This window comes from Coenobita brevimanus, chromosome 68, assembly GCF_032717465.1.
Source record: "Coenobita brevimanus isolate Jiangsu-jjx chromosome 68, ASM3271746v2, whole genome shotgun sequence".
In the NCBI taxonomy this organism is placed as follows: domain Eukaryota; kingdom Metazoa; phylum Arthropoda; class Malacostraca; order Decapoda; family Coenobitidae; genus Coenobita; species Coenobita brevimanus.
This window is the reverse complement of record NC_137021.1, coordinates 27,355,332-27,377,359: the sequence shown is the minus strand read 5'-3', so window position 1 is coordinate 27,377,359 and position 22,028 is coordinate 27,355,332. Positions and strand designations below refer to the sequence as shown.

General features: G+C 41.9%; 1 pseudogene; it reads right to left on the bottom strand.

Annotated features, from left to right (window-relative positions):
- Nucleotides 1-17,190: 17,190 nt before the first annotated feature.
- Nucleotides 17,191-20,729, bottom strand: LOC145405871 (uncharacterized; annotated as a pseudogene).
- Between the last annotated feature and the right edge of the window lie 1,299 nt (nucleotides 20,730-22,028).

Here is a 22,028-nt window from a genome sequence, read left to right as displayed (position 1 = left end):
CAACCAACAACCATCAGCACGTTCAGCATAGTGCTCGTTTCAGTAGCCAGATCCATTGCTCCTCTTAGAGTACAAAAGAGAATATCAAGACTACAAACAATTAATCAGAAACCCTTGGAGCACTGTGAAAAACAAAACACTACTTAGGTGCTACCACCAACAATAATAAAGTACGGTGTAGGTTCTGTGTGACAAATGAAGAAGCTTCCACCATCCTCTTCAGGACAGTGCTGGCTGCCTGGTATGTGCGGTTCTATACGTGTACACATGCAAAATTTGCAGGGCCACGGGACACGAGGGGCACACCATCAAGTACTGCTACCGCAACAAGATCATAGGGAAACCCAGTTATGGCAGGACTGCTTCCAGGTCAGTTGCCGTCATCTATAACCTTGGATGACATGATGTAGTGACACCAGTACAGTTAGGTAATTTTTAACCACTTCATTACACACTACTAAACTACTAAAGAATTGTCTGACAGTATTTTGAAGAAGAGGTACCATAATACCGTAAGAGTTTTGCACTGTTTTGGGGACCCTAAGTGTATTGGGGGACCATCCGTGTTAGCTTGTCATTTCTTTTTCTCTTTCATTTCCCTTTTTTATTACCTGTTCAGGAAGCACAACTTATCTTTCTCTAAAGTTGTCTTTATCTTCCTTTAATTTAGGGGCATTACGCAGTTTTGTGGCAACTGTCATTCGAATTTCACTAATAGTCGAATCTGAGAATTTTCTAAGAACACTTTCCTGACTGACAGTGTACAATTTTGTGTTACTAAAAGGCAACTTGCCCCTCTGACCATACATATCTACACAGTAGGTCTCTGGTAATAAATTGGCTAATCAAGTTTGAAGTCATATATCTTTTGTTGTAACCACTTACACGGACACACTGGTTGCACATATTTGTGTAAAAACTTTCATTTTGTAGTTGTTCCTCCAAAGCCTGAACCTCTTCCAGCGAGTTGTTCCACTTGATAATCATGGTTGCCGAATTGTCACTTGTAGCTGGGCTATTTGAAACATATTTCCTAATATCAACCAGAAATTGCAGTACTCACTTCTGAAATTCTGTTGGGAAAAAATTTAAATAAATAAATATATAAATAATAATAATAATAATAATAACAATAATAATAATAATAAGAAGAAGAAATATATATACATATATATATATATATATATATATATATATATATATATATATATATATATATATATATATATATATATTAGAATCGGTAGAGAGGCGGCCTGCAGTCCTGATGGACCTAGGTTCGAATCCGGCTGGGGCAGGGAACAGTTTAAGGATTTGAATTTCATAGAAGCCGACTTTCCTGATCTACAAGACGACCCGCCGACATGTCATAAAAGTACCCCCGCTAATACCAATACACCAGTCCTGTATGCGGCAGCCCTAGCATGTATTCAATATGGACGGTGGGTGTTACGCCGAATTGGTGACATGTAGAGGTGTATGGTATGTAGGAGGACTGCTGGCCCTTGATAGGAGGCTGTGAAGCCTATGCCCAGAGTCGGACACATAAAATATATATATATATATATATATATATATATATATATATATATATATATATATATATATATATATATATATATTCAAACCAACACCCCTGCAGCTGAAACACAATTATATCCTACACTGGGTGGATGGATAGGGGTGCCCATCATCCACTTACTCAGTGTAAAGATGTACATGATCTCTGCTCTGAGTGACAAGCCAAATGGTTTCCTGTACCCAGGAAACCATTTACTGCGCCGGGTGGTAACCATATAACTGGGGTTTCTGGCAGGGTTAAGTGTCCCCCAGATTCCCCTATCCAAAATCACTTAATCATGGCAGTCGTTTCAGAGAGCCACGGAGGGCCCAAAAGCTGCCCAGGGCCACAACCAAATGGACAGATTCGCATGGCCATATGGAATGTGAAAGCCGTGAATGAGGAGAGCAAGAGGGTGAAAGTGGTGAATGTGTTCAACAGTGAGAGATATGCCGTGATGGCATTGTGCGAAACGGAGATGAAAGGATGTGAAGTGGAGGAGTGGGAGGGTGTGAAATATATAAGACTGGGAATGAATGGGTGAGGAAGATGCAAGGAAGGAGTTGCTTTGTTGATGAATGAGGTGTGGCAGAGTGGAATGAGAGACTACAAATGTGTCAGCTCGAGGAGTATGTATGTAAAGTTCAAGTTTGAGAAGGTGAAAGTGGCGGTGACTGTAGGATATGCACTGTGTGAGGACAGGAGTGAGAGAGAGAAAGACAGGTTTTGGGATGAGCTGGATGAAGTAGTGGGAGAAATGCCCAGGAGCTATGAAGTGATCGTAATGTAATGGTGGATATGAATAGAAAGGTAGGCACTGGTCTCGAGAATGACATAATGGGTTGTAATAGAGTACCAGGAGAAAATGATAATGGGAAGCGACTAAAGGATATGTGTCAGGAGAGGAGGTTGTGCATTTGTAACACGTATTTCAAACATGAAGATGGACATAAATATACATGGTATACAGGGAACGGGTATCGTGTTGAAAGAAGCCTGATTGTTTACATGCTCGTGGAGAGGTCGATGATGGGAATAGTTGCTGATACGAGGGCCGTGAGAGGACGATGTTGAGGTCTGTCAGATCATATGATTGTGGTATGCAAGATCAGGCTGAGAGGAGTGAGCTGGATCAAAAGGGAGGGGAGCAGTCAGGGAGAAAGACTGAAAGTTGAAAAGATGAGGATCAAAGAAATGGCAGATGAGTGAAGGACCAAAGTATAAGAGGAGTTAGAATCAGTGAAATGGAATGAAATGGATGTGGACAGCCTGCTTAGTTAGGAATGCTAAAGTGGTGAGTGGTGTGGCAAGAGTAACAACAAAGAAGAAAGGTACGGCATGGTGGGATGAGGTTAAGAAAGCGATGAAGAAAAAGAAGTGGCTAAAGTGGTTACAGGTCAGGGTTCAGTTGAAATAAGAGCTAAATATACTGAGAGCAAGAAGCACGTAAAGGGACTAGTGAGGAGGAAAAAGGAGGTAAATGATGATCTAGGAAGAAAAATGGATGCAAACTTCTCTGAAAATAGGAAGTTATTCTGGAATGAGGTGCGGAAATATAGAAGTGAAAGCAAAAAGACATGTGTTGGTGTGAGGGATGTAGGTGGTAGATTATTAACCCATGGGGATGAAGTAAGGTCCAGACGGAAAGAATATTTTGAAAGCCTGATGAATGGGAATAGAGAGAGCAGAGCAGCTGTAAACAAGATTGGTTTTAGGGGTGTGCAGAGGATTTACCCATATTTTTGTTTTAATTGATAATAATTTCAACCACAAATGATCACATACTTACCCAAACCTGTCCTAACTCCCATTACAGGGTTGAAGTCAAATACGAGATGAAAACTGTAAAATCGAACGAATTATTTACCTCTTAGTATGATATTAACCTAACCTAATCTAACCTAACTTAACCTAGCCTGGCCTAATCCCTGTGCGTGGTTGAAGTCATATACGAAATAAAAAAGGTCAAACTATTGTATCGGTCCAACAGAAAACTCGAACTTATTCTACCTATCAGCCTAAGCACCTCATTTTGTTGTACTTACCAGGATGTGTTGTTGCTCTCGGAAATTAACGGTTTACGAGATTAGTGAATTTTTTCCTTCAGTACAGTAAGAGCCTGAACCGTGCCACCGTACAGTCATGTTTACCAACAGCAGGAGCAGCAGTCCCTCGTACATTGTTATCAGTTTTTTATATACATTTTAAACGGTAATATATGCATTTTATGATGTTTTACAGCGACTTGACAGCTTTGGAATCACGTGACTTATGAAAGCCAATCACAGCTATCCCTCCATCTTCATCAGCCAATCACATTTAATTTCATTCCGCCAATGAGCGAAGTTTCTGCACTTCGCCAGATTCAAAAGTCAGTCTCGCCATGTCTCTCCCGTGTACTGGGTGTGCTCTGATGCTTTAGGGGATTTTCAAGGCCTTTTACCAAGGACCTGAGGCTTCCGTCGACTTTCTGCATAGGCGAGGCTTCCTTCCAAGTCAGGTGGAGTGTCCTCACTGTCATGTACAAATTCATTTGCGACAAGAAAAGCATCTCTGGGTGTGCCGTCAGTGGAGTCTGATCCACCATCTCCTAAGTAAGGTAAATTAGACCTTGTTAGAGGGGTTTAGGATAGGTTAGGTTGGTTAGATTAAGTTAGGTTAGGTTAGGTTAGGATTATTTTATTTACTTCAAACCTGCCCTCTTTCCAGGGCTTCACTAGTGAAACTACATCCAACATGGGTGCTTCCAGTGGTTTTTGGTGTGCTTATTGATGATTTTGACTTACATTTCTGTCAGAAACCGGTAGTTTCTGTGATGACAAAAAAAAAATGGCTCATATCTCAGAAACTATTGCTTTCCGATGGAAATTAAGGTGAAATTCGAACGAATCAAACCAAAAACCATTGGAAACACCCAGGTTGGATGAAAAAATCGTTGTGGGACCGATACTATAAATTGACCATGAATAAAGGAAATGAGACTGAACGAAGTGTTTTTAATTAATCTAACCTAACCTACCCAGTCAGACCTAATCCAATCAAATTTAACACCCAACCTAACCTACATTAACTGTGAAAGCATCTTACCTAACCTAACCTGGCCAAATCCCTGTACGTGGTTGAAGCCATATATGAAAAAAAAAAAAAAAATGAAGTGCTTTTAAATTAATCTAACCTAACCTACCAAATCAGACCAAATCCAACCAAATTGAATCCCTAACTTAACCTACATTAACTGTGAAAGCTCATAATTTTTCCGGCAGGGACGGGCCAGAGTCGCCCTCTCCAAGCCGTGACTATACAGTGAGTTGTTACCGCACAAGCAAAAAAACCTAAAGGACACATTTGCGAGGGAAATGTCATATAGGAAACCCCCCCTTGTTTGAGTAAATGTCACTGAAAAGGCTGGAATTCCCCTAGGGTGTGACTAAACAAAAAGTAACAATAAGTAAATTAGCACTATACTGTATGGGCGCCGGATAGAATTAGTGCCTAGCGTAGGCCCTATACATCATGTGGATAGGGTAGGCTATTTAGACCGAGCCTGTGTGGTTGACCAGTTTATCTAAGGCAAATTTCAGCACACGAGTCTTAATACCTAAAGCTTATATATGATTAACTTTTGATACTGAAAATTGATAGACGACTTCAAAAATCTTGTGCCTTTGTAGTAACACGTCCAGTAAAGGTGGGTTTTGAATGTTTGTGCAGGGTTACCATCGAAAATACTCAAACTTCGCTATAGGTAGCGAGATGGATTAGCCAAAAAGCTAGAACAATGCCACTGATATTAAAATATCATTTAAAATGGCTCAAAAAATATAATACTTATAGAACGTCATTAGATGTAAAAATTTAATATTTATACATGATCAAAGTCAACTCCTCTATATCTAGCGAGAAAGTATAGTTAGATTGTACGAACATGGCAACACTGTGTTTGAGTCGTGGTGGGTACGTCGATAATGGTGAAGTAGCAGTATTTCGTATTCGTTAAAAAAAAAAATAATAATAATAACAAAGTAAATGTTTAATAAGCATATAAAAAGTATTATTTTGAATATGAAAAATATCTGCTATACAGTCATCTACATTGCTTAATTAAGAGAGATCATTTTGATAACGTATTATCCACAACCATTTCAGACTCAGTCAAATAAGGAATTCGTGGAGAAGGTTAGGGGAGGCCTTTGTTCAGGACACTAAATGGCTGATGATGATGATATATATATCATCATTATCATCATCATCATCAGCCATTTAGTGTCCACTGCAGAACACAGGCCTCGACTCCCCAAATCCATGCTGATTGACTGAGCTGATCTCTGCCAGGTCTTGCCTCCAAAATTCTCTATTTAGTCCCTCCACCTCATGTCTGATCTTTTTCTGCTACGCTTGCAGCCTTGGTGTCCAGTATGTCAGCCTCTAGGTCCATCGATTATCCCTTATGTCTGAATTGCTACATGACCTGTCCACCTCCTATTCTGTTCTTTAATAACTTCTATAATGTCTTCCACTAATTTAGTCAGCTCTCTCACCCGAGGTGATGTTTTTCTGTCCCTCAAGGATATTCCCAAAGAGCAATGGAAAGGGCAGTGTCGGGGGTATCCTTTATATATATATATATATATATATATATATATATATATATATATATATATATATATATATATATATATATATATTAATTTTCAGTCAATAAATATTATAAAGTACTGATAGGTAGGCTACAAAACTTTCATATATACCAAAAAAAACATAAACTCACACTTGCAGAATCACAATCGGAACTTATCTATTTCATGTGAAATCTACCACCACATATCTCATACTATTCTGAGAGAATTCACATGAATTCTTCATCCGGTTGTACACGGGATCTTCTCAGCTAAGTTTCCACGTGGAAAAGATGTAGAAATCTGGCGAATATTGGTGTACACGAGATTTCACCAAATGTCCATAACTAAAAGATGTGAAATTCACGACCTGTGCCCGCTGGGAACCTTGAACCCGGCAACTGACTTCAAGGAAATAGTATCATCCATCCCAATTATATGTAGCTTAATATGTATTCTGATTGGTAGTTGTAAACAATAAAATAAATGGAGAGCACCGAAGCGGTTTTATTCGCCATTATTTGCGAGGGGCTTGAGGGAAAACTGAAGGGGGACAACAAGGATGTTAAGATCCCCAGAAATGGGGAATGAAGTGAAAAAGTTGGAAAAACACTGCCTTAGGCGATCTAAGAATAGACTGAGCTACTGTTAGGTCCACCATCATCTTGGCAGAAAGGTATGACCTTGAAATAAAGCAAGAGAGTACTCGTGAATATGCAGATATAGTGAAGCTTTCAGTATCTCAAGAAACATTTCAGACAAGTAATATTCCACTGATTAACAAATTCAGGCACTGGGAATTGGTTTAATATTCTCGGGTATGGACTAGTTAAAACGTGCCTAGTGAGGCCATAAGGTAATTTCCTGTGTCTGTGTGTGCGTCTGTGAATGTGTCTGCCTGTTCCTGATTATCTAAAAATCAAGTGGGGAAATTGTATCCAAATTTCTTGGACAGTATCCTGGGATATATTGCTTGTATGTCAATAATTTTGGCAAAGCTGCCATGATATGTCTCCGATTGCAAGAGTATTTTGCCAGAAAAAATACGATCTTTTTCCTTTTAGCTTACCCTTATTTACCATTTTCTACTGTGCCCTTAACGAAGAGAATGGCTGCTTAAAGAGTAACATTAAAAATTCTTCAAAGGCCTATTACAGTTTACTCAATGGCCTTCACCAACATAATTCCCCAGACTTCAGACTTCTGAATGCTAGTGTGATAGTTTAACTTAAAAGGTGTGAACAGAGATATCCTAAGACTTTCCAATTTTGGCAAGGCTACAATCATATGCCTCCAACTGACAGAGGATTACTGATCTAGTTTTTTAGAGATGGCGGGTGATACGCAGTTACGGGTGAATGCTTTGGCATTTATACAGTATGGAATGGAAGCAGTGCACTGGGACGCAGCAGTGTGGTGTATGGTGGTTGGGAAGATCTAGTACCCCAGATGTTCCACTTACTCCTGCACCCATGGGGTGGTCACAATGGATGTCCTCCGCTCCTTCCAAGCCCCTCGGTTTCCTCTGTGTGGATCTTGACAAAAAGACAGGATGGCGGACACAGAAATGAGTGAATAACATGTAATCAGAAAAGCAAGTCAAGCTCAGGCGTTTTAATAGCAACAGTCAATGACAAGTAGCATGGTCGAAAAGAGTGGAAAGAAATACATTTACAGCTACTAGCTATAAAGAACGTTAATTTCTTCTTTGGATGATCTGACAACGAAAAAAAAAAAAAAAAAAAAAGGAAGGGAGACTGCTGGAGGATTTTAAAAAGTTTGATGTGAAAATTAGGTTAGTCACAAAAACAGAAATGCTCTCACAAAAATGCAGTTCTTTAAAGATTGCTATTAGAGTTTGACACACAGAAACTGTTTCTCTTTGACCTTTGACCTGAAAATATTGTCCTTGGTATACTGCATCAAGGAGTTAATAAAATAAATAAAAACTTCACTTCCTCATAGCCTTTTATATACTTATGCTTCAGCTTTTTTTGTCGTGTTTTTTAAGTGCATTTTTTGGCAGACTGTAGAAATACTTTCCTGCATAGAAGAATTCTCTTAGAGATTTATAGTTTATTTTTTTTTACCCTAATTTTTTACTAAGGTGATCTGAATTGTTGTTTCGAGTTTATATTTATTTAGTATTTTACCGTACATACTTTACATATGGTTTTGCACGTTCTTGTTTTTACTACATTAAATTATCCTCACACTTTCACACACTATGGATTATCAAGATCTAAAAATATCGTTTATTTGGAGGATTTTAGGAGAAATTATATGACAGATTCCACTCACATACGATCACATGGATCAGTGTTCAGCTGTGCTGACGGAGATAGAATATCTGGTGAAGGAGTGGATGACGGTAAGACCTACAATAGTGATATATATATATTTGGTTTTACGCCAGGTATTCCCGAAGGGCTAAGGCGATGCCCCTGGGTAGAGGACTTTTGGACTGGAGCGTGTAGCACTTTATGACCGGATGCCCTTCCTGATGTCTACAAATGACCCATGGGTGGATTCGATCCTCCGACCCTTCGGTCAGAGTGGAGAGCTCTAACCCACTGAGCCGCGGCTGATATATATATATATATATATATATATATATATATATATATATATATATATATATATATATATATATATATAATTCAAACAAGTCTATGTCTTGTTGTGAGTCAGTAAAAATAGTTTTTATTCAGTCATTTACCACTTACAACAAAGCATTCAGACTGATGATTATGTTCACCGGTACTTGCAGAAACCATGAAACAGCTCATGCCGGTTCTCAGTTACTGTTCAGGCATCATCATGTGGTTCTCAGATATGCAACCAGTTTTTTCAAAGGAGGATACTGCGAAAACAGGTAACGAACTTGTTCTCACCTCCGAAGACTACAAAGGAGAAACTGGCATGCCATCATCTGCATATGTACGCAACTTCAGTGCGTTATCTTGACCATTCCATGTATCCAGGAATAATCAATTAACAGTAATGGGACCAGAACATTACAAGGAAAAACCTCCCTAGACTACCCGACACAAACAGGGAACTGCTGCCATTTTTGGTTCAGGACATTAGTGTTATGTCAAATTAGGTTAATTATGGATAATTCAGGTAGGGTAACCCAAATTCATTGATATATGCATCTAATCAATTCTGATACTGCTTTCGTTATTCTCTCTTTTTCGCTCTCAGTGGCTATTATATTTAGACATTTAAAGATAATACGTTGAGCCAGCTCGTAATGAATAGATACTGAATTAAAGATACTCTTTCTGTATATATATTCTTTCGAAACGAAAAATTTTGCTCATCCTCAGCCATAGTTTTTTTTTTTTTTTTTTTCCAGTATAAGAAGGAAAAGCCATGCCTTTTTCATCCATTTCTGCGTAGGAAGATAAATTTCAGTCAGCTCTAGTCATTCGGGTCAAAATAGGTCCACTAAGGTCCAATCCGGTTGAAGTGGATCATTCAGTCCTAATTTAGATCCAGTATAGTCTTCCACATTCATTCACCACCACATTGTCAATGTGGATAGTGTGGGTGGAAACGAGTTAGTGGCATGGGCTGAGACAGAGATGGAGTTGTTGGTTAGTCAGCACATGAGACAACTGTGTAACACAACTGATGTGGGACATGGCCTAATGGGTGTGAATGGCAAAAAAGAATGGACAGGACAGACTGGGGAGGTGTGGTATGCTGGAAAGAAGATAAGTCCACTGCGAAGCCGGACGCTTATGATAACTTTGTTCACGATGGGAAAATTAGGAATTGGTGACAAGGGGCGCTGGCCGTAAAACAACTATATAACTCAAAGACATAAGACCACCCTGTGTGGGATATGGAGTCTGGCTAATGATAGATAGATAAGAGTGACCAGCAGGTCCAGAAAAAAATGCCAGAGAGAATAGGGGTATGGACTGTCATTGTTGGTGTTTGTGAGCCTGAGTAGGTTCAATACACTGAGGGTAAAGAGCTTTCGTGAGGGGCCACGTTCATGTGAAGAAGGAGGTTTCTCTTAGACTTTCCTTGCGAGTTGGCATAAAAGTAATGAAGTGGGCAAAAGGAATTTAGTGAGCTATGACGGGAAATGACCTTGGATTGTGGGGACAGGGTGGGCATAGTACACTCCGCAATGGTAGTCATAGATTATAATTATAATGTTGACATGGACCAAAGTAAATCACGTTAGTCCGGTGAAGTCAATCTATAGATTATTTTTGATACCATCAGATGCCATTATTGAATTTAAGAAACAATTGCATAATGAATGGGTTAATTAAGGCTGTATCTGACCTCTCTGGTAAAAAAAAAAAAAAAAAAAAAAAAAAAAAAAACTTACCTAAGCTGAATAATATCGTATGATGGTAATAAAAATATAATGAAAGTGCTTCGTCGGAGTTGTTGTTGTTGAATAACCCCGGTCTGCATAGTAAAACAGGTCCAGCAACCACAGGCTAGCAACCTCCCCTGCAGGGCCATCCCATGCAGTGAACTGATGCTCCCTAACAGCGAACAATACGTCCCCACAGCGAAGTATGAGGAAGAGTGTGTAGGTTTGGTTACTAGACGGACACCGCATATGTGTCTCTCCACTCAGTTCATAGCAGCACCATAACAGGCTCCACATCACTCCGTTGTATGATTATATAATTACCAACCAGTGTCATAAATGGTTTCCTGAGTTACGGGAAACCATTATGCTTGTCACTCAGTGCAAAATCGCCTGAAAATGAATGGCAGGAAGGATGGGAGAAATATGAAGAGAGGGAGGCAAACACAGAAAATAATGATAAGGATGAAGGAACAAGTACAGTACGTTACACTACAACAAATGAATGGATAATGGATGTCCCAGCCTACCAACAGAGTCATCATAGCAAAATGGTTAAAACAAAAATATTTTACAAGCATAAAAAAAAAAAACATGGTTCGTTTTTCCATACATGTTTTACGACAGTCACATTTGCTGCTGGTGTAACCCATGGAAAGTGAGCGGGCAAACAGTATTCCATGCATAATATGATGAGAGTGAAACCATAACTTTTATACAGCACTAGGATGGACTTCACTTTAGTGCCAGTAGCATAGTGGGTGAGACTGGAAAGAGGTGGGTGAGGCAAGGGTAGCGGTGGGTGAGGCCGTGGTAGAGATGGGTGAGGCTGGAGTAGAGGTGAGAGAGGTTGGGGTTGAGGTGGTGAGTCTGGGTTAGAGGTGGGTGAGGTGGGGTAGAAGTGGATGAGACTGGAACAGAGGTGGGTGAGGCTGGAGAGTAGGTGGGTGAGGCTGGGAAAAGGTGAATGAGGCTGGGGTAAAGATTGGTGGGGCTAGGGTAAAGGTGGATGAGGCTGGCATAGAGACTGATGAGCTTGAAGAACACGAAAGGTTAAACGGTGCTTCCTCCGCTTTGGTAATATAAGATGAAGGGTGGAAGAAGGTTCAGGTGTCATTGTGATATTACAGGGAACAAAGGCTGCTGGAACACTGGTGTGATTGTACAAAGCAGGAACGTGTTGCCTTCCGTGATTGTGGTCAATACATCGCAAACTGTCAAATCACCTGAAACATGCATTAGTTCATTCAGAATATTGCCTACGTTTCACTGTTTTTTAAATCATCTTCAGCTAAACTGAGAAGTTTGTCGGTTCCGTCACTGCATCACTGCTGAAGTACAAAACTTTGGTGCCAGTGACGATATAACTTGGTAAAGCATTCTCTTGCTACCAGTTTATTTTACGAAAATAAAATAAGCTGGCGAGATGCAGGTGTGCAGGGGTGGTTTCTTAGTCTACCTTGATCTTCAGTTTTCGAAGCAGAGATGCAGGATTACCTGACAACACTGAGTTACTATTCTATTTCAGAAACATTCAACTCTTTCCTCACTTACCAGTCATCTGTTTCCTCTTACTTTCTCTATACTCATTTCAAAGCCACAGGTGGCTGTTGTGTATATGTAAGCAACGATTTATCTTGCTCTCGTGTTCCTGAACTTGATTCTTCCGAATTCTGTACTCTCTAGCTTCGGTTTTCTTGTCATTCTCTGACTAAATATATCTGCACTGTTTATTTATCTCCTAATTCTACTGACCACGAAAAATTCATCGACTCTCTTACTTCTACGATGGAACACATTTAATCCATTTCTCCATTCTCTGAAATCTCCATTCTTTGAGATTTTAATGTTCACCACCGCCTTTGGCTCTCCTCTCCTTTCATTGATCCACCTGGTGAACAAGCCTACATTTTTCTGTCCCTAATGACCTAGAGCAGCTTATACTGCATCCTACCCATATTCCTGACCGCCTTGGAGAGAGTTTCAACATACTTGACCTCTTCCTTACAACTAATCCTTCTACTTACACTGTTAATCTTTCCTCTCTGTTGGGCTCCTCCGATCACAACCTTATTACCTTAACCTGTTCTATCACTCTGGTACGGCCTGCAGACCCTCCAAAGAAACGTCGTCTGTGGCACTTTGGAGCTGCAGATTGGAAGGCCCTCAGGCAGTACTTCTTTGATTTTCCATGGAATGATTATTGCTTCCGTGCTCGGGAGCCATCTGAGTGTGCATTGCACATTACAGGGGTTATTCTCTCGTACATGGAAGCATACATTCCTTTCCCATATCCTCTGAGTAATGCAAGATACTCTTGGTTTAATCACGCTTGTTCTAATGCTCTCCGCAACAAGGAAAGGGCCCATAAAGAGTAACGGAGCCAACCCACCCCTGAATCACATCTTGTTTATGTTTCTGTCCAGAATCGTGCTAAGGCTGTTCTTCGCTGTGATAAAAATAATTTCATCCATTCTAAATACAACTCTCCAACAAATTCCTCCCACTTATTCTGGGACCTTGCCAAAAACCTTTCTAACAACTTTACCTCATCATCCTTCCCTCCTCTTTTCTATTCTGATGGTTCTGTAGCTATTTCTTCTACTGATAAAGCAGATCTCTTCACTCAGTCATTCTCCTCCAATTCCACCTAGACGATTCCGGTGCTGTTCCTCCATCACTTCCCCCCTCAGACTTCTTCATGGCTGACATTAAAATTTCTTCAGCTTATATATTTTCTGCCATCACTGGCCTCAGTACTAACAAGGCATATGGGCCTGATGGAGTACCTCCCGTTGTCCTCAAGAACTGTGCTTCAGTGCTTCCACCTTGCCTAGGCAAACTCTTTCACCTTTGTCTGTCAACTTGTACCTTTCCTTCTTGCTGGAAGTTTGCTCTCATTCAACCAGTCTCAAAGAAGTGTGACCATTCTCAACCCTCTAACTCTCGTCAAATTGCTTTAACATCCTGTGTCTCAAAAGTTTTCGAGTCAATTCTTCTCAGAAAAATTTTAAAGCATCTTTCCTATCACAATCTTCTTTCTGATCGTCAGTATGAGTTCCATCAGGGACGCTCCACTGGCGATCTTCTCACCTACCTTTCAGACTCCTGGTCATCCTCCTTTCGGGATTTTGGCGAAAGCTTTGCCATTGCACTTGACATTTCAAAGACTTTCGATCGAGTCTGGCATAAATCTCTTAATTTCCAAACTACTCTATTACAGTTTCTATCCTTCTATCTGTGCCTTCATCTATAACTTCCTTTCCGGTCTTTCTATAGCTGCTGCTGTGGGCGGCCATCGTTCTTCTAGATGTCAACAGTGGTGTTCCTCAGGGCTATGTCCTATAAACAACTTTCTTCCTTTTTATTCAACAATGACCTTCTAAGCTGTACATCTAACCCTATCCACTCGTACGCTAATGATTCCACCCTTTACCTTTCCATTCGGTTCCCGCAACGTCCATCTCAGCAGTTACTTCAACAAACAAGGGATGAGGCTGTGGCACACCTAATATCTGACTGGGGTAAAAATAATCTTGTTGTTTTTAATGCATCCAAAACGCAGTTTTTACACCTATCAACCAGACACAATCTTCCACAGGAGTACTCAATAATGTTTAATAATATCCATCTTAATCGTGCATCATCCTGGGGTTTCATTCACCCGGGACTTATCTTGGAAAGATCATATTACATCTCTTGTAAAATCTGCTTCCAAGAGATTGGGTGTGCTAAGCCAACTCCGCTCTTTCTTTACCCCTGTATAATTGTTGACTCTATACAGGGGTTTTATCCGCCCCTGTGTGGAGTACAACTCTCATGTGTGGGGAGGCTACCCACATACAGCTGTTCTCAATAGGGTGGAGTCAAAGGCTTTTCGTCTCATTAACTCTCCTCCTCTTACTGACTCCCTTCAACCTTTGTCTCTTCACCGCACTGTTGCATCTTTATCTCTTTTCTATCGCTACTTTAATGGTCACTGCTCCTCTGAACTGTCTGCTTGCATTCCTCCACCTCTACGACGGGCGCGTAGCACCCGTCTGGCAGCAAACTCTCATCCCTTTTCTGTCCAACTCTCTAATGCAAGAGTTAACCGTTACTCCCAGTCTTTCATTTATGCAACAGGTCAGCTCTGGAACTGTCTCCCTCTGTCTGTATTTCCTGCTGCCTATGATCTCCAGTCTTTCAAACGCAGTGTGTCCAGGCATGTCAAAATGATCGGATCTTGAATTTGGCTCTCTATTGTATTTTGTTTTTCTCTTGGAGGGAACTGTTACTGCAGGCTTATGGCCTTTGGTTCCTTCTTCCTCGCATAAAAAAAAAAAAAAAAAAGATAATACGAGTTTTCTCTTCACCAACTTGTCCAGAGACAACACTAACAATCAGACACGTATCTATATCCAGGAGTATGCAGTTAAAAAATATGATAGCTCAACTATAAATGGTGTACCAAAGTCCTGACAGATTAAGAAAACGTGACATGTGTTTGCTCTTGGTGACAATAAACAATTAACTAGCCTCCAGCTCTATACTGAAGATATTGATATTAAGTGATGTGGCAAGGGCAAACAGCCTTCACCCTGAGTCCTTAAGACCTCCAACGTTATGTTTTCACGCAGTCAGTATTGCTCAGTGGAAGGCAACTGGTGGTCCTGCATTGACATACTTACCCAGTGGGTTAGTTTCTAAGGATAAAAGATTAATGCAATCATTTATTGGGATATGATTTAAGGATTGGCAGTATTAAATCAACGTAAACGAAGGGGAAATACTCCCTGTACATCTAACGTCTGTCCTAATATACAATCTGTGCTCGATGTGCAAGAGCGGATGGTATGTTTTAAGCAGTGTGTGTGTGTGTGTGTGTGTGTGTGTGTGTGTGTGTGTGTGTGTGTGTGTGTGTGTGTGTGTGTGTGTGTGTGCGTGCGTGCGCGCGCGCTTGGGCAAAATAAATCACATTGTTAAATCCGAGTTTAACCAACCTTTGTGGAAGGTTTCTGGGACAACCGAAGAGGAACCTACTGCCGTTTTGGAACGTTAAATCAAATGACTAGGCCATATAGGAGGAGGAAAATTTTTGCTAGTAAAATCAACTTAAAATTCTTTCGTCCAAATTACACCAAACTAGAGGATATGGTTAAAGCAAGACTGAACTGAGACAGGTGTGAGAACAATCAAAAGTAAAGGTCACAGGACTAGGCAAAATTTCATCAATTGTAAATGACTGTCAGTTAATGTGGCAGTAATAAAATGAAGCATTGCTCTTTTTCCTTTAATTGACAGCAAAGACAACAAACTGGAGTAACACAGAGTACAATGTAGGCTTAAGGGGGTATCACACGGTACCTGAAATCATGGTTTGCCGATGGAACGCGTTCGTGGTTTGCTGGAACCAGGCACAAACCCAATCATACACGTTCCTCGAACGGCACTGACGGTCGGCAAAAATGTAAACAAAGCTCACCGGAGTCTGTCCCACCATCTCACAGGAGTCACATGTATCAGATGCAACATGGCTTTTCTTGAATTTGCTGAGGGAAGAGTGATTGATGCATTGGCTCTTGCAGTGGTGACACTTGAGAAAAAAGAAGCGGCGGCGGCCAAAACCACGAGAAGGCGGCTGTGGAGCCGCCTTCTCATGACAAGGGAATGGCCTTATTTTTTTCAATGAGGGCGATTTCAGCAGCCCTTTTCCATACTATTTGCCCAGATGCCATCATATCTGCAGTGTTGAATGAACGGCGAGATACATACAATACTCCTCACCCAGCGTGGTGTGCTTTATCCGCTCCCCAATGTAAACAATAATTATCGACATCTTTATTTCACCCGTGAAAGATATAAAAGGTTATTTAAGCTTTCATAATAAATAATATATATATTGGAAAGTAATAGGCATTCTATGAGGGAATTATAACTTTTAAAAAATAAATAAAATACTGCAGTATAGCCTCCAAGTTCTCCATTCAGCTCACTCTGGTATCAGAGAAAACGTTTTGTACCTGAAATCGTCGGCAGGAATGGATTTGAACCGAATCCAGTTTTGCCCATGAAATCCTTGGCAGCTACCACGGTTTCGTGGGCGGTTACCGCGATTTCTTCGGCAAACCATGATATCAGGTACCGTGTGATACCCCCTTCAGAGTCCCTGCAGTCTAATTAGTTCAGTGGCATTCTCTCCACTGACTCATTCTCTCACCACCCTCACGCCAGCTAACCTCTGTCTGCCTCTACTACTGCAACCTGCCGTTTTGCTTCCCAAAACCATGACCCCGCCCTCACCTGTTTAACTTCCTAACAGGCAGTACACTAAAGTGAAACTACTGACTCGTGAGACTCATAAAAAATACATAATATGCATTACTCATACATCATAAATTGTACATTGTACATTACACATTACATTCCCCCCTGATTTTAAAATCACACATTAAATATTATACATAATACATTATGGTATATACATTACTCATTACACTTATTATATTATAAAATATACATTATACATTACATTTTCCTACAGTCTCCTAACCACACAGGTCACATAATCGAGGTCTTCTAACCCTCGAAGAATGCCTCGGCAGCTCACGTTCTGGCCCATTCACAGTTTCACCACGATCAGCTTCCATCACCTCATCGACTCTGACAGGAAGCTGAATAAGAAGTACCTAATCATCAGTGTCCCCGGCGGAGGACTCGGATCGAGTTCCCTGTGAGCTGCAGCGATGGAGATCCCTGAAGTGGCGAGGTACCCCATCTACTTGACAGCTTGGTCAGACACTACTCTCGTAACTGTACCCCTTTAATGTCTTTCATTACACCGAGCATTAGGCGGCTTTACCCAGAGTTCTTCCCCAACCTGGTAGAGGCCATCCACTTCTGGTTCATCCTCCCCGTGGGGGTCCACTTTGCGAACTCTGACTGAGTACATGTACAGCATGTTGACTGGAGCAGTCGACGATTTGCAGTCATCCTGAGGCATCAGATTGCTCAAGTACACTGCTTCTGCTAGAGAACAGCTTTCCCTTGCAGCAATGACCTTTATAGTACGATGGCACCTTGCAACTATACCATTTCCAGAAGGAACATATGCACATCTAAAGCGGAGGTGCACACACCACCGCATTGCGAAGTCCGCAAACAACCTGCTTCAAAAGGCTGGATCATTGTCTGTTAACAGTTCTTCTGGTACCCCACGCTCACAAAACACTGCCTCCAACTGCTCAGTAATGCTTGCACTGGTCTGAAGCCTCAGCCGATGCCAAATAGCAAACCGTGATGGTCCACAGTCAACAAGAGTCAGGTATGACTGGCCACTATAGTGAATAATATCCACACCGACTCTCTGCCAATCTCTCTCAGTGCCCAGGCTTCCCTTTTTCCACTTCACAGGTGCAGGGTCAATGGACTGGCATACTTCACAGTTGGTGACAACAGTTTGCACCTGCCACCTGGTGACTGCTGGGTTGTCTCGCTTTACATAATAAAGTGTTCGTCTCACTCCTGGGTGACCTGCAGAATGATGTATCTTTGCAATCTCATCACAAGTTACGCCAATGCCAGCTGCACATACAGGTCGAACAGCTGCAAGACAGGCAGCGGAAACTTTCAGCCATCGCTGCGACACACTTGTCAGGCTATCAGCTTTATTGCTGGTGGAAGGAACAAGAGTGACTGTCAGCTGGAGACTGCACTCCTCTATCAACGACAGCCCTATCCCTACTCTCCTCTGGATTAGCATCTCACTGGCTGTCTTGGTCTTGAGCCTGCTTCTTCCCGATAAGCCATCTGAAATCCAGTGCTGAACTGTTGAGGAATCAGTCAACAGCTCCACTTTCCTGACCTTCCAAGCCAAAGCAAGGTTCAGACCTTTTATGACGGCATCCAGTTCAGCCATGTTGATGTGACATGCAACATCCTTGCGCAGCCAGCTGGCGTCTTCAATGATGCATCCATCAATCTCAACTGCAATACCAAATGCCAATGAGCTTGCATCTACCCAAACCCTGGCCTCATCACCTTTGACATCCCATCATCCCTGCACGGGGTCATTCCTTCTGTCTTCCTCCACAGTTTCTTCCAGTAAATCTCTTATCTCTCCATCAGTGATATCTTCATCCCAGCTCTCTGTAGCGTGATTCGTTCTCCTCTTAATGAAGGACGTTGCTATTCGCAGCCATCTGCACAGAGGGTAGTGGCCCACCAGCTTGCCACAGTAAGAGAATAGTGATCGCCGCATCAGCACACTTGGCACACCGCCCACCTCGTTATCCCTTCTCCAAACAAGATGTCCCTGTTCCCTCCAGACCCTTAGGCCCAACACCCGTGCTCCATCAGCAACTCGTTCGTTTGGCTTAATCAACAGCCCGAAGTTCCTTAGATGTTCTTCCACGTGACTGGCCTTGACAACATCCTCATTCCCAAAGATATCGTCAGTGTAAGCTGACGTCCTCCTTTTCACATTTGGATCTCACGAAAGTACACAGTTCAAAATTGCTTTCATTACCAGTGGTGCAATGTTTAAACCAAAACCTAAACGAGTCAAGCAATACCTCCGAACCCTCAATAATCACTGTCTGGTACAGCCATAGAGATTCGTGGATCCTGACTTGCAAGTATGCCTTTGTCAAGACTATCACAGACACATTTATCCCTTGTCTGCGCCACTCCTGCAGTCTGTCTGCACATACATTTGAGTTTGCTGTGAATGCATCGATGTGCGAGTTTAGCTCTCTAAAGTCCATTACGGGCCATACTTTCCTTTTATTCTGCTGCACCACTGCCATCAGTGGAATCAGTCCCTTGGATGGTCCATATTTTTCTTCATCATATGGAAGCAACCAGCCATCTCTGATCAATTGTGTTAACTCGTCTTCATACAAACTTCTCACTTCACGTGGCACTGAGTATGCCTCCACCTGATTTTGTAGAGCACCTGGCTCCTAGCTCCCCATCCACTTCCAAGCTGCTGTCCAAGAGTTAGTCTCAGGGTCGTAAGTTGCACTGAAATCATGCTCGCTGACTCTCACTACAATGTTAGCAGCTGCACACACTGACGAATTCTCTAACCCAAAGCTCACACCACACTCTGCATCAACTGTAACCCCTCCAAGTGCCTTGATGCCATCCATTCCAAGAATAAATATGAAACCAAGGGGCATTAAAGTAGTCACATTCACACTGATGTTGGCTGAAGTTCCATTGATAGGCTGGAGATGAACAATGCCTGTTCCTTTACACTGCCACTTCTCCCCACTCACAGTGACCAAACTGACAGCCCTCTTCCTCCGTGCCTTGCAACACAAGACATGGGCAATGCTCTGTGAACAGCCGGTGTCCACTAGTACACAGTGCTGAACTCCATCCACACTTAATACAGCACTTGACAGCACCTCATTCACTGGCCTTTTTGAGAGAAGGTTGGCTCTGACGCCCCCTCTCCATGGTCGTTTCCTGGACACTTGGAAGCGATGTGGCCAAAACCATCACATTGGTAGCATTGCACATGCTGCCGAGAGCGACCTCCAACACCCCTCGTTGCCCCTCAACTCCCTGTGTTACCTTGGTGGTGAGCTAAACAGTCCCTAGTGAGAAGATATGGACTGCTGCACACATAACATCTTCTGCTGGTAGCAGCCGCAAAAGACTCATCACCAGTCCTCGCTGAGGCACCAAGGCACATTTCTGATGTTTCAAGGGGACTGTCATCCCTGATAACTGTCCTTGCCCTCGCAAGAGTCTGGTCCAGGTTGAGATCTTCCACACATGACCCTGCCCTCAGCAACTGATGAATGTTCTCTGGCAGCCCAGCCACGAAAGCACAGGCGAGCACCTTGTCAGTCAACCCACCAAACAGGGATGCCAGGCACCGCAGTTCTGCCAAGAACACATCTGGAGACTCACCACTCCGTAACTTCCTGCTGATGAACTGTCCGTAAGCCTCATATGGATCCACGGCAAATGCAGCCACCAACGCCTTCTTCACCTTCTCGGTTGTCTTCTTGTCTGTCTCTGACAGCTGCAGGTACACAGCAAAGACACCCCCAGTGAGGCAGAGAGGGATTATGCTTGCCACATCTGTGACACCTCGTAGTTTACACATGAATTCCAGTTTTTCCAGCCACTCCACCACAGAGTGTGTACTACTGCCGTCATACTCTGGAATCAACTTCAGGTTGAAGTAAACTTCAGGAACCTTTCCTTCCATACTGCCTAGATAGCTTGTGGCAGTGATAGAACAAAGTGTTGCTCTTTTTCCTTTAATTGACAGCAGAGAAAACAAACTGGAGTAACACAGAATACAGTGTAGGCTCAGAGTCACTGCAGTCTAACTAGCTCGGTGGCCTTCTCTCCACTGACTCTCTCACCACCCTCATGCCAGATAACCTTTGTCTGCCTCTACTACCATCACCTGCCGTTTTGCTTCCCAAAACCAAGACCCCGCCCCCACCTGTTTAACTCCCTAACATTCAGTATGCTAAAGCCAAATTACTGACTCATGAGACTCATAAATAATACATAATATACATTACTCATACATCATAAATTGTACATTGTACGTTACACATTACAGTTAATTAACCCGCCCCATCCCGACCGATTTTTCACCACTGACTCTCCTCAATCCCGACCAATTTTGGAAAAAAAAAAAAAATTTGGCTCAAACCTCTGCTTTTCGTGAGAAACATCAAAAATTCATAGAGAAATTGCTCACCTGTTTAAAATACCGAATACAGGTAGCTGAACCCCATACCTTACAGTGTTTTCTATCAGGCTGGCTCCAAAGAAAACGAGTTCTGTGGGAGGGTAACTATTTCACACAACTCATAAACGGTATTTATTAATTTATTTGGTACAAATTTATATGTAGTATGAGAGAATATTGGTTTTCACACAATAATATAGGCAATATAAGCATTGTTTCACTCAGCAAATACATCAATATATCTGACCTTTTTTGGCGACATTACCTGATCATCATTTCTGACTGTTTCTTCCCCTAATGCTATGTAAACTTTGTCCTCCACATTGTCATCGATTGGGGAATCACTCTGGCCTTGAATTTCGTACCGTGGCACGACTTGTCTTTACTGGCCAGGTCGCTTGTAACAGATGAATTGCCGAGACAATGGCGTGCCAGGGGGGGGAGGTCATGCTGGGTAAGGCATTGACCCTGCCTGGTATCTTGTAGAGGAAGGTGTCCCGTGTATATGTACCAAAAATCATGCGCAAAATTTGAAAATTGTGCAAATTAGGGATCTTGCAATTGCTACGCATTTATATATGTCAACGGGACTCACAGTGACAAAACGTGTGGACATATATATACATCAACAGGAGTCGGTGGGTTAATCCAAGCAGTTTTCATCCAATTTTAACCAGTCATGGTGGAATGCCTAAGTGTCAGCCAAGGAGCAAACCTATTACGTTTTTTAACAATAGGTCAAAGTAAAGGACACAAGGAAAAGTCAACGAAACACTATTTTCCTAATTTAGATCAAGCTTC